This window comes from Aethalodelphis obliquidens, unplaced genomic scaffold (genome assembly GCF_003676395.1).
Source record: "Aethalodelphis obliquidens isolate GAN/ISIS:26980383/991018 unplaced genomic scaffold, ASM367639v1 scaffold5, whole genome shotgun sequence".
Classification (NCBI taxonomy): Eukaryota; Metazoa; Chordata; class Mammalia; order Artiodactyla; family Delphinidae; genus Aethalodelphis; species Aethalodelphis obliquidens.
In genome coordinates this window covers 40,844,342-40,856,875 of record NW_020837949.1, presented here as the reverse complement: position 1 = coordinate 40,856,875, position 12,534 = coordinate 40,844,342, and the positions used below count along the sequence as shown (strand labels likewise).

Genomic DNA, 12,534 nt, shown 5'->3' with positions numbered 1-12,534 from the left:
CCTCTACTCAATATAACATCTTTTTCTTGTTTTCAAGACTTCCTTGAGAAGTTAAAACAACTTTCACTTCTATAAAAGTGGAAAGTGGACTTAATCTGCTTTCTTCCAAAAGTTAGATTTTTACGTGAGTGAAGTCATTTAAAAAAATATGTACTTCCCAAAATTCAGAGGTTTGGGTGTAGTATACGATGTTTAACGAAATGGGAGACTCCAGGCCAGAAAGATGAAGACTTAGAGGGTATAGAAAATTTATTCTTATGAGAATACTGTAGATGCTTCGTATTACCTATTATTTTCCTCAGTTCTTAGAAATGTTATGTGCCCCTTGGGACTGATAAACAAGGTCCAGTTTGTTTGACTCCACTTCCCGCAGTGCATTTGAAATAAGCATTGTAGGGAGAGCATCTTCCCATCTTTTTGTTACAGATTGTTGTGGAAATTTTTAATGTAATCTTAAAATAATATGAAGCCCCAAACAATGTATTCTAAATCAAAGCCAATATTAAAGTTGATGAGAAAGAGTTACCATAGCTTTAATCGTCCCAGTCAAACGAAAACATTTAGAAATTCAGGAAATCTTATATAAGAAATCTTCTGAGAATAAAAACCAAAGAAAAAACACAAACTGATCAAATCATTTATCCGCTTTTCGGCTAGTATGTTGAGAAGGGAATAGCATAATGGAAGAACACACCTTGGTACAGAACACCAGGCTAGGGAAGAAAAGAAAGACGTGGGATATACATTCCTTTTCTACAACCTAATTCTATGCTTAATTTTTTTCAAACTACTTCATTACTCTGAGCCTCTGGCTTCCTGATTAGTAAAATGAAAACAAAACTCTGAACGTATTGTGATATGAAAATTCTTTATGAAGCTTGGCCTGGGGTGTACAGCTGTGAGTCCCAGTGGAAAGTTATTGCTCCTTAAGTGAGATGATCACACTGAACATGGTGTGTGGTACACAGTTGGTGCTCAATAAATGTTTGCCAAATGAATGTGCATTAAACCAATTAAAATCTATTGCTAATTTGCATATAATCTGGCATAAATAACACTCATGTATCTTGCCTATAATATTAGCAGGTAGCACCAGGAGATCTCTAAGGGTCTTTACATAGAATTCTAGTGTGCCAAGTTTAAAAAAATGTATTTTAGCAGTGGCCTAGAGTTCCTTTGGGGTAGCAAAGGAACTCTTGCTACCCCAAAGGAACTCCTTGTTTTGGAAAATGCCTTGAAAGGTGTGGCGGAGACTGTAGTGACCCCGTCTTTCTGTAGTGATAGAGCTCAAAGCATGGCATGTAGCTGCTCAGAATAAAGACTACATTTCACAGCCTCCCCTGCAGGTCATAGTGACCATGGGACTGAGTTCTGGCAAATGGGATATAAGCACAAAGTTTGTAGTGCAAAGTTTGTAGTAGCTTTTGGGAAACTTCCTTTGGAGACACTTGGCCTGTGCCCTTTGCACTTCTCTGTTCCATCCTTCCTCCAGTTGTCAGCTGGAGGAAGAGAGCCAGGCCCTAGGGTGTAGAGCCACTTGGGAGCAGAAAGGTGCTCCATTTGTTTGTACCAGTGGCAACTATTGTTACGATCTGAACTTCGTATCTTGTTGAGGCTTGGGATACATTTTTTCTTGGGACTCCACAGCCTTCTCTCGAGGTTTCCTCTTGAAATCTGCCTTCTGTCATTCCTCCTACCCACTCACTCTTGGCAGGCAGTTTTCCACGGTTCTGTTGTGTTTCTGCACAACTTGCACTTATCTTGCAAATTTGTTCTAGACTATCTTTTCACGGATGTAGAAAGGTTTTGGAAGATGAAGTCTCAGCCTCTGGAGCAAAGAACAGGTTTGCTTACAACCTTGGAAGCTAGAGATAGTGTCTTTCTAGAGAGCAAAAGGCAGACATACTGCTCATTATAAAAGATGCAGTTTTCCTAAACACAGAGTATTTCAACCCAGAGTATGTGCAGGTGTCATCTGGTCTTCGTTGCATTGTCCTATGGGAATTGAGGTTTGGCGAACCCGCACAAATGCTGATACTCTGATTACTGTTGCTGCTGTAATACAGTCCTTTGTCCCTAACCCAGGATTGTCTTCTGTCAGCACACATGAAACTGTGGCCGGCTAAATGGTTAGCCTGCAAGTAAGATAAAAATCTCAGACCCTTTGCCTACCTGAGTTTGTCTGATCTGCCTCATGTTTCTAAATCCCAACCTGGGGTAAATATGGAGATGCAAGAAAAAATAAAATCCCAGGTTGTAAGAAGCAATGCTCATCGAGGACTGATTGAAAGACAAGCATTTTTAATGTTACCCTTGGAACATGCACTTTCAGCTCAGGCACTTATTCTAAATTGTGTTTCCATTTTTTTGCCATCCGCCTATTTTGATGGACATGATAAGAAAGAGCAATGGGAAAATTTACTGTTGTATACATCTTTGGGATAGTTTCAGGTACACCGACTACAACATTATGCAGTGTCCTTTTTATGAGGACCTACGGGAAAAATTTGTCTCAGGTATTAGGAAAAGCTGCGTTTCTGTTGAACAGCTGTGGTGTGTTTGTCCTATGGACACTATAAATCTTGTAACTGACTGTGTATCTCAGCATCTTGGAAGAATGAAGCCAAATCTGTGGTCTAGTTCTTGGAATTAATTGAGGCCAGACAGTATGCATTTGAGATATTAAGTTTACCCCAGGTTGTTTTCTTCAATCCGTTTCCTCATTTATTTGTTGGGAGCCGCATAGGAAGTGCCTTTGAGTCTCAGCATGGACGAGACCCATAGTGCCAAGCAAAGCTGGTGCTGTCAGGTGTAAATATGGAAAAGCAAAGTTCTCGTTTGCAAAGCTTCCTGCCTCCTGGTGGCTGGTGCCGTGTAATTGGTCTCTCTTGCCCAGTGCTGTAAGCTGGGCCCTCTCTGGAGGAGAAACCTGGGTTCCCGAAGACATGTGATCAGAGCCGGGGCCCCGCCAGTTGGCGAAGGAATCCCAGGGCAGGTGCTGGGCGTGGAGGCCACGGGGGCATAGGCTACCAAGGTGACAGAGAACTGACCTTCTCTGGGGGCGCTGCACCTCGCTCACTCGCACACCTCACATCTCCCTGCTTGGCCCCGGAGGATGGCTGGTTAGCCAGAGACGGGTAAGATTCCTCAGGGAAGGAACAACCTAAGACAGGCACAGTCGCAGAGGGGCCATCAGGAGAGAACTTGGGGGCCAACAGAGGTGGGGCATAGACCCTCACCCCCCCAACTTTGCAGGAGCCTGAACCCTCACCCCTTTTGAGAGAGGTCTCTTGTCCCCATGGCTGCTTCGCTTCCCACGCCCAGCTCAGATGGGAACCCAGGTAGCAGACCAGAGACCTGGCCAATGGCAACTGCTCTTCCACCGCAACAGGGCTTTGTTTCCCATTTCCTCCGTGAACCACAGCTTTCCTCTGTGTGGCTCCCCTTGTCTTCCCCTGCCTTTGCCTAAGGTGATTTTTATAGGATTGTTATTAGTGTTGGGAAACATTCCCAGTTCCAATGGAGGGTTTAGGGAAAGACCCCGACTTAGGGTAAAACCAAAAAAAAAAAAAAGATTGTAATTACCCCGGCTTCCCCAATGACTACACCTGAAATCCCCACTCCCAGGCCAGGGCATTGGGTACAGGGAAACACAACAGGAGCATTTGTATGGCAAGAGCTTATTTTACAAGGTAAATTGGATGAGTTATGGCCCCCCTGGGGAGTTAAAGATATGTTAAAAAACACTTGGATATGGTGGCGGGGAGGTTTTATGTTGAAGTGGGTTTATATGGAACTAGATAGAGTAGGCTTTTTGATAGCTTTACATAAGTTTCAGTGCTCTCCAAATAAGAATAGATATAAAGCACAAATTATATTTTATAAATATTTTGCAAAGGAACTTGGTGGCAAATTTAAGGTACAATGCCCTCCCCCAAGACCCCCTAGGGTTATTGATTATTCTGTGTCTTGCTTTAATTATAGAGATAGATTAAAACAGCCTGTAAATATTTACTGATGCTAAAGAATAATGTGCTTGAGTTTATGTTTTGAAGATCTGGCTGATTAAACAGAACAAACAGGTACAAAAACATCTACTTCTTCTAAGAACAATGATGAAACCGCAGACAGAGTTCCTGACTTAGGCGTGACCAAGATGTACCTGACCACAGGGGATAAAAGAAACTACAAGCGATAAGAAGATCATTTAACCTGTTTGACCTTCTGATGTAATCTGCTTATGTAAATTACTTTTGTTTTATGGCTCTTGTAAGGGATTTTTTGGCATGGGAACTGGATTGTTAAGATTGAAAATAAGATTGCCTCACAGTATAAAAGCTTCAAAATTGTAAAAATAAATTTGTCAGATCCTTGCATCCTCTGAGGTGTACTGAGTTCTGTCCACGCCGACTCCGTCTTCTCCTTTGGGTGAATCCTGTTCAGCTGAGGCTGGTCCCCAGCATTTATTTATTCTTCTGTTTTTACAATATGCCTATTTTTCCATTTTTATTTTAATCAAACCTTAAGGGTCTGATATTTCTACAAAGTTTATTATAAGACCAGCACTTCCTGCCTCCCCCGTCCCCGGCCCCGTGGCTCCTGAATCCTGTCTCTTCCTCTCCCACAGTTAAAGTCCTGGTTTTGTTGAAGCATCTGAGAATGATGCTGGGAGGTACATTCATGAGAGCTAACTGGTCTAATGTCATTAGTCTACCATCATACTTCACTGATAATTTGGCCAGTTCTAGAATTCTAGTCTAGAAATAGTTTTTCCTTAGATTGTGAGGACTTTGGTCCATTGGTTTCTAGGTTCCAGCATTTCAGCTGTGAAGTCCAAAGCCATTCTGATTTTGATCCTTTGATGTGACTTGTTTTTTCTCTCTGGAAGCTTTGTTGGGTTTTCTTTCTGTTCTGAGTGTTCTGAAATTTCAGGAAAATAATGGGCATTTCTGGGGTCTTTTTCCATCCACTGTGTTGGGCTTTTGTAATGTGAGAACTCACGTCCTTCAAATGAAGGTCATTTTTCTTTTCTTGTCTTTTTATTTTTATTTTACACTGGAGTATGGTTGATTAACAATGTTGTGTTAGTTTCAGGTGTACAGAAAAGTGATTCAGTTCTACATATACATGCATCTATTCTTTTTCAAATTCTTTTCCCATTTATGTTATTACAGAGCATTGATCAGAGTTCCCTGTGCTATACAGTAGGTCCTTTTTGGTTACCTATTTTAAATATAGCAGTGTGTACATGTCAATCACGGACTCCCAATCTATCCCTCCCCCCCCACCCCCCCACCCCCTCACTGAAGGGCATTTTTCTCTGTTTCTTCAATAATCTCCTCTCTTGCATCCTCTGAGTTCCCTTTTTTTTTTTTTTTTTTTTTTTTTTTTTTTGCAGCACACGGGCCTCTCACTGTTGTGGCCTCTCCTGTTGCGGAGCACAGGCTCCGGATGTGCAGGCTCAGCAGCCATGGCTCACGGGCCCAGCCGCTCCGTGGCATGTGGGATCTTCCCGGACCGGGGCACAAACCCACATCCCCTGCATCGGCAGGCAGACTCTCAACCACAGCGCCACCAGGGAAGCCCCCTTTTTAATGATTTTATTTAGGTTTTGGACCTTCTGGGTCAGTCTTCTCATAGAATCTCATGACTCTGGTTTTCCTTCTCTCTATTATTAATTTCTGTTTCTTGTAGGGTCTCAGTGTATTAGCTTCCTATTGATGCCATAATAAATTACTATAAACTTAGCGGTTTGAAACAACACCCATTTATGATCTTAGTTTCTAGGAGTCAGAAGTCTGGGCACAGAGTGGCTCATTTGGGTCTTTGCTTAGTGTCTCACAAGGTGGAAATCAAGTTGTTGGCTGGTTGAGCTCTTAGCTGAAGGTTTGGGAAGAATCTGCTTCCAAGCTCATTCAGGTGGTGGCAGAATTCCATTCCTTGTGGTTGTAGGACTGGAGTCAGTCCCCTTTTCCTTACTGGCTGTCAGCCAGGGGCTGATCTTTGCTCCTAGAGTCTGTCCACATTCCTTCTCATGCTTCCCATGAGCACCTAGAGGCCTTTCTCAGGTAGTGTCCTTACTTGAGGGCCCTACGCTGCACAGCCCTTTCACATCTCAAATCTCACTTAATCATTGGGATTCATCGTCTGTAGTTAAGGGCCGTGTGATTACTTTGGGACTTACTTGGTAATCCAGGATCATTTCCCTTCTTTAAGATGGGCTGATTAGTAACCTTAATTGCACATATAAGTCCCTTCACAGTAGTACCAAGATTAGTGTTTGCATAACTGGAGGGTGGGGATCTTGTGGGGACATTTTTGGAAGTCTGTTTTATGACACTCCTCAACTGTATATTGCAGCTTTCCTGTTTCCTGAATTTTTTTTTTTTTTAAATAACATTCTGTTCTTGGGACCTGTGGAAAATATCTTCTCTTCCTTTGAAGATCTTAGTGAAATTATTTTCTTTTAAGTCACCCCCTACCCCTCCCCCCATATTTTCTGTTTCCTCTAAGTTTCTTTCTTCTGTTTATTAGTTTGGGGCTTTCTTTTTTCACGTTAGAAGCTTTCCCCAAGTGTTCAATTTCGGTCCGTGGCTCTCTGTCCATGGTTACGAATGAGGGACTAAATGCTGACTGCAGACTCTGTATGTGGCAGACTCCACTTAAGTATCGTGGGGTGGCACATTTCACTGTGGGTCTACAGTGTCAGTATATGTGGGATTATTTTCTATGACCAGAGAAGAATGTCCCAGTCCTTGGTGGAGGACCCGGCTGCCAGTGAGGGAGGAGCCTGGGAGCAGCTCCAGATTCAACGGACAGCCTTCCCAAAGCCTCCTGTTTCCAGTGTGGTACCTCAAACCTCACTCTGGGGCAGAGTCTCTCCGGCTCACCATTTTCTCAAAATAAACGTTCACCATTTTCTCAAAATAAACGTACACCATTTTGCTGAGGTTGGGGTAGCGATCTACTGCTTCTTAACAGATTTTTCAAGCCACCGTCCTGTTTTTGACTCTGATTTTACCCTCGATTTCAGAGAGTACCTGGTGCTGCTTGTTTCTGAGATTTTGTGAAATTCTGCAAGGCAGTGCTGGTGGTTTCTGGGCTTCCCCTCCTCTGGTTTGGCTCTTGGCTCTCTTGAGTTGACCAAGCCAGATGCTTTTTACCACTTTCCACATGCTGTTGCTGCTGTTTCCTCTCCACTGACTTTGTGTAAATTATGAGTCTCTTTAACAGAACTCCATTGCTGGCTTTTTGTGGGCCTCCATGAGAGAGCCAAGGTAAACACATCTGTCCAATGCACCATCATTACTCAGAAACTCCATACATTAGATGTAGGATTTTATTTTTAATGGAAAAGACTTAAATCCTTTTTGGAATGTGTTGAGGAAAAAAAATCAATTCACTAAATTAATATTGCGTCTGGGAGTCTGGGAAGTTAGCTTCTGAAATGAATTTTCTCATTTGTAAACAACCTGAAAGGTTTTCTATAAAGATAAAATGATAATATTCGAGAGTACCCAGGACAGTACTTGACATGCAGTCGACATACAATATATGCTTGTTGAATAAAGGAATCAAATGCATTCACGCGAAACCAAAAGAAAATATATACCTATATTGGGGCGGGGTGGGGGTAGATATGGTGAGCCAGGGCTGGTTATAGACATGTGGTGCCCAAAGTAGGGTAGCAATATGGAGCTCCCCCAAACCAATGGACTTCCCATGTTTGTTCAACATTTATTTAGTTGGTGGTTGAAGGGAAGAAATGAATTTTCTCTTTAAAAAATTGTATATCTCTTTCGAATTAAGGGCTTGTTATTTAGAATAAATGTAGCAGTATATTTTAACTTTCTTAGAAATGTCTTTTTTGGGGCTTCCCTGGTGGTGCAGTGATTAAGAATCCATCTGCCAATTCAGAGGACACAGGTTCGAGCCCTGGTCCGGGAAGATCCCACATGCCGTGGAGCAACTAAGCCCGTGTGCCAAACTACTGAAGCCCGTGCGCCTAGAGCCCATGCTCCACAACAAAAGAAGCCACCAGGATGAAAAGCCTGCGCACCACAACAAAGAGTAGCCCCTGCTCTCTGCAGCTAGAGAAAGCCCACGTGCAGCAATGGAGACCCAACGCAGACAAAAATAAATAAATAAAAATTAAAAAAAAAAAAAAAAAAAAAAAAAAATGTCTTTCTCTTCCCCACGCCATGTGGCATGTGGGATCTTAGTACCCCAATCAGGGATTGAACCTGTGCTCCCTGCAGTAGAAGCATGGAGTCTTAACCACTGGACCCCCAGGGAAGTCCCAGAAATGTCTTTTATTTCACAATTCTTCCATAGCATTATTCATGTTCACTAAATAAGGGAGAACGAATGAATGTAGTTGTAAAGTTTTATTAAAATATGTTTAAAGCCTTTTTATGACTTTCACAATGGCAAACGTTTTTCATTTTTTTGGTAGATGTTGTATTCCTTCCGTTTTATTTTTTCCTGAACTGGACAATGTTTTGGGAGGCCTCTTAGAGGGTTAAGACACATACAGTAAAGCAGAACCCTCATTTTTTGTTGACTGCACCAGGTCAAAACTCACCAGGTGCCAGAGCTTAGGTTGACTTTGTCCTCATTGTAGGACGGTCAGCCTATCCACGTTCCATCACTGATGGAGAGGCCGAAACAGCACCAAGCAGTTGGCCTATGGGAGGATGGCTTTTCAAATGCCCACTTGTACTTTGGGGAATTGGTGAGAGCAGGACCCATTAGCTTCCCAATAAAGCAAGAAACTCCATGTGGAAATCTGAGCTAACTGGCACAACATTTCCTCCTGTTCCAGTGATGTCTTGGTGCCCATTATGGGGTGGCACCATGGGTAGCTGCCAGCCTGGCTTCCCCTTGATCTATTTCTGCCCTCAGCCTCTGCGTTTTTTACTTTTCCCCACTGGTGCCCAGCGTCCTGATAATCTCTCTCCTGCACGCCACGAAATAGCTGTCAGTGACTTCATTCACATTCAGGTATAAGCATTTCCTAACACCATAAAGACCTTTATTTCTCGTGACATTTGGGACTTTAGTAAAGTACCATACTTACAGCTATACAGTTGGCATTTGTAGGGTGGATTTTTAGTTATCAGCCCAAAGAAGAGCATTGGTCAGAGTGACTATTTCCCATTGTCATTGAAATGCACACTGTAGACCCTCTCTCCCCACTCTCTGGCCCTGCATCACTTCTCTAAGTGATGCCATTTGCTCAGGAAACACCTTGGACCACGTGAAGGTAAGCTCCAGGGTATATTTTCCATTTAACACTGTGAATCACCTTTGATCACTTTCTAACTCCTTATTCTGCCCTGCAGCCAACCTTCCAAACACTGTTTTTGCTACTTTTTTTTTTTTTTTGCAGTACGCGACCCTCTCACTGTTGCGGCCTCTCCCGTTGCGGAGCACAGGCTCTGGATGCGCAGGCTCAGCGGACATGGCTCATGGGCCAGCCGCTCCGTGGCATGTGGGATCTTCCCGGACTGGGGCACGAACCCGTGTCCCCTGCATCGGCAGGCGGACTCTCAACCACTGCGCCACCAGGGAAGCCCATGAGGAGCCACTTTGAGCAGCAGGGAGTGCTGACAGATTGTGTGGTAACGAGGGATCCAAACAGCAGGCGCTCCAGAGGCTTCGGGTTTGTCACGTATGCCACTGTGGAGGAGGTGGGTGCAGCCATGAAGGCAAGGCCATGCGAGGTGGATGGAAGAGTTGGGGAACCAAAGAGGGCCGTCTCAAGAGAAGATTCTCAAAGACCTGGTGCCCACTTAACTATGAAAAAGATTTTTGTTGGTGACATTAAAGAAGACGCTGAAGAACATCACCGAAGAGATTATTTTGAACAGTATGGGAAAAATTGAAGTGATTGAAATCATGACTGACTGAGGCAGTGGCAAAAAGAGAGGCTTTGCTTTCGTAACCTTTGATGACCATGACTCCGTAGACAAGGTTGTCATTCAGAAACGCCACACTGTGAATGGCCACAACTGTGAAGTAAGGAAAGCCCTATCTAAGCGAGAGATGGCTGGTGCTTCATCCAGCCAAAGGGGTCGAAGTGGTTCTGGAAACTTTGATGGTGGTCGTGGCGGTGGTTTTGGTGGGAATGGCAGCTTTGGTCGTGGAGGAAACGTCAGTGGTCGAGATGCCTTTGGTGGCAGCCGTGGTGGCGGTGGCTGTGGTGGCAGTGGGATGGCTATAATGGATTCGGTAATGATGGAAGCACTTTTGGAGAGGGTGGAAGCTACAATGCTTTTGGCAGTTACAACAATCAATCTGCAAATTTTGGACCCGTGAAAGGAGGAAACTTTGGAGAAGAAGTTCTTGCCTCTATGGTGGTGGAGGCCAATACTTTGCCAAACCTGAAACCAAGGTGGCTGTGGCGGTTCCAGCAGCAGCAGGAGCTACGGCAGTGGCAGGAGGCTGTAATTACTGCCAGGAAACAAAGCTTAGCAGGAGAGGAGAGCCAGAGAAGTGACGGGGAAGCTACAGGCTACAACAGATTTGTGAACTCCGCCAAGCACAGTGGTGGCAGGTCCTAACTGCTACAAAGAAGACATGTTTTAGACGATACTCATGTGTATGGGCAACGAATCTCAAGGACTGTATTTGTGACTAATTGTATAATAGGTTATTTTAGTTTTTGTTCTGTGGAAAGTGTAAAGCGTTCCAACAAAGGGTTTTAATGTAGACTTTTTGCTTTGCACCCATGCTGCTGATTGCTAAATATGATAGTCTGATCATGACGCCGAGTAAATGTGTCTTTTTTAAAAACAAAAACGAAAACAAAAACCTCTGAGGAATCTTATTACCAGCTCCCCTTCATGGAAACCAGCAGCCTTTGTTACAAAAGCTTACGTGCTGTCAGTAAACAGCTTGGGGACAAAGATATTCACTCACTGAGCCTGTTCCATGCCCTTGTTTGACTCTCACAACTATTATTGTTCCCTGCAGACGAGGCACTGCTATTACTCCCATTTAACAGATGAGGAAGCTGAGCCTCAAGGAGCTTATGTGATCTGCTGAAGATCATGCAGCACGTGAATGATAGAATCTAGGTGTTTTATTTGCCAAATCAGTGGTCATTCCGTCAAGTTTCTCCTATTTTACAATGGAGACATGATGACAGATAAAGTATGGTTTTCAAGAAGGAAAAAAATCATGACTCATATAAATATAAAATGAACATGTGTCAAAGGTGTTCTGTAACTCACTAATTAATGAGGCAGTTGGTAAGACACTAAAACCAGTTTAAAGAGCACTGAAGAAGTAAGATATTTTGAGGCAGTGTTTGGTAAGATTGCTGGGTTAGATGTAAAACTGGTCAATGTCCAACAGGACAACAAACTATTGCCTTTGAGGTTATCTATTCTAGTGAACATAAATTATTTACATCTCCACTGAACAAAATTCTACAAATTAACCTCTGTCCCCAAAGATTTGTGAAATAGTTCAATGAATAGGAGGTCAAGCGCAGCACCACAGTCTAAGAACACCTTGTAATCTTTTCTGCCTATTTACAAGTTTCAGATAATTTCAGACGGTCTTTCAAACATGCCTTTTGATTGCATTTGACAGATACATAAGAAAAAACTTTTTCTCCCTTTTAAGGAAGAAGGTACTTGGGCCATTCTCCTTACACACTGTAGAGTTTCCTTTCTTATGCCATTATGATTGTTGATATCTGATACAATACTATTGTTGACAAGTAATACACACGCCAGTTCAAAACCTGCAAGAAATCTGTCATCAGCTTTCTTATGTAAAGATAAAGCTGTGAAAAGCCTTCACATTTGGTAAGAAAACTGACTTTTGAAACATTATGTGATTACTACCCGAAAAGTCTTATGTTCTTGTAGTAACTCACTGAATTTCTAATTAATTGAAATTATAAGGACAAAAAGTAGATCTTTTGCTATATTAGATAACTAGTATTTACCTGGTTAGATTTCTCTGTTATAGTGGAAAGACAGACCAGAGTTGGACTCTCTGATTTTTGCCAGTTATGTTAACTTATTTGAACCTTAGTTTCGTTATCTCTAAACTGGTAATAATGCTACACCACATGCGTTCCTCAGTTTCAAAGTATTACTAAGTGTTCTTTATCTCTGTATCATAAGTAGCAAAATATTTAACCAAATATAACTGGACCATTTTGATTTTTAAATATCATGCTATTTTCTGGTAAGATCTTCTTGGGGGGATATAACTGCTTTGACCAACTAGCCACAGCTGATGAGGGTCCATCCATTTAACTTCCCCATAAAGTTAGAGGTTAACTTATAAAAGCTGATAGGGTGTGTGTGTGTGTTTGACCTGACAGAAAATAACCCCAAATGTAATGGTATTATTGCTCTAATGGAAGTTAATCAGCTTTATATCTAATCTGACATTCTCATTTTTGCATTCGTTTTCTCACTATTATAGCCTTATTTCTCAAATGCTCTTCTTGCCGGCTCTTTTGTCTTTCTGCTGATCCCCTCATTAAGTAGTTAAGTAAAGCTTTATGTT

General features: G+C 42.6%; 1 pseudogene; it reads left to right on the top strand.

Moving 5' to 3' along the window:
• The first annotated feature begins 9,578 nt into the window (after positions 1–9,578).
• LOC113617832 (heterogeneous nuclear ribonucleoprotein A1-like) lies at positions 9,579–10,573 on the top strand (annotated as a pseudogene).
• Positions 10,574–12,534: the final 1,961 nt, after the last annotated feature.